At 28.0% G+C, this 1146-nt stretch overlaps 1 protein-coding gene across 1 annotated transcript in view; it reads left to right on the plus strand.

The window, feature by feature from the left end:
* Positions 1-1146, plus strand: part of LOC119588563 — a gene marked incomplete in the record, with an annotated part of 91152 nt that overhangs the window by 83006 nt on the left and 7000 nt on the right.

The raw sequence follows: 1146 nt of genomic DNA on the forward strand, positions 1-1146 counted from the left end.
CTCAAGATATTGTTTAATTCTGTGCAAAGTGAATTAAAAAAAGGGTATATTCTTACATTTGATTTAGAAGCCTCAATGTTCCCTAAATCATAATCAGACACCATGATTATACAATTTAAGTCATTAAACACTTATAAAACCTCAGATATTCATATAGTTCTTCAAGCTGCTTTAGTTGTGATAATTAGGCAAATCAGTCTGCTTAGTTGTTTTAAGTGTATTAGTTATAACCTTTGAAGTTTATTTCAAAAATACCAAAATCTAAAGATCAAGATTCCTGCAGTGTTAAAGCTAAACAAGTCTTTCTTTTCTTTACTGTTGTGTTTTGTTCAGTATCAAGTTATTCCCTAAGGTATGTTAGCAGAGCACATCTAGTTTGTTCCTCTCTTTTTGTGTTATATGTTTTTTTGGCTTCACATCTGTAAAAAGATCAAAGGATTAGAGTTGAAATTCAGTGTTTTATTTTGATTTGGCCTTTCTGTGAGTTTTTTCAATATTAGGTGTGATACTTTCATTTTCTTTGTTACAACTAATTACCTTTTCTTACATGTTCTACAACATATTCACATTAAGGTTTGTGTACCATGAAACTAATTATTTCTTGTTGACAAATTTAATGTAACATGTGAATGTAGTAAGATTTTGTTAAATGGTCTATACATGTTAGTCTCTCAAGGGCTTTAAAGGAGCATCTATCGTACTTATGGTACATTAGGCCAAAAAAATTCAGTGGCTTATATCAGTGTTTTTGGGTTAAAAATGCGCTAGAATGATTTACAAAAATTTCTGGATTTTTTTAGGAATTGTAGATATTCAAAAATTATAAAAAATATTCATTGCAACTATGTATTATTTTCTTAGTGATGTGTGAAAAAAACAATAACTAAGCTTATATATCTTCTAATTTAACTTGTTTTTATTCGATTTTTACTAAAAACTGGTTCAATGTTGTACATCTAAGATATCCAATAATTAAGATTAACAGCATGTAGATTTTACCTTATTTTTTGTTGCTCTGATATTTAGTATGTTATAAATTAAGCATTTTAATGTTTTAGTATAGAGAACATTAAAGGATTTACATCTATTGTATGGTAAACATGCCGTTTTATTGAAAGGGTCTTTAGAGTTTCTTGGGGAATTGAT

Source organism: Penaeus monodon, chromosome 24 (genome assembly GCF_015228065.2).
Source record: "Penaeus monodon isolate SGIC_2016 chromosome 24, NSTDA_Pmon_1, whole genome shotgun sequence".
NCBI lineage: Eukaryota > Metazoa > Arthropoda > Malacostraca > Decapoda > Penaeidae > Penaeus > Penaeus monodon.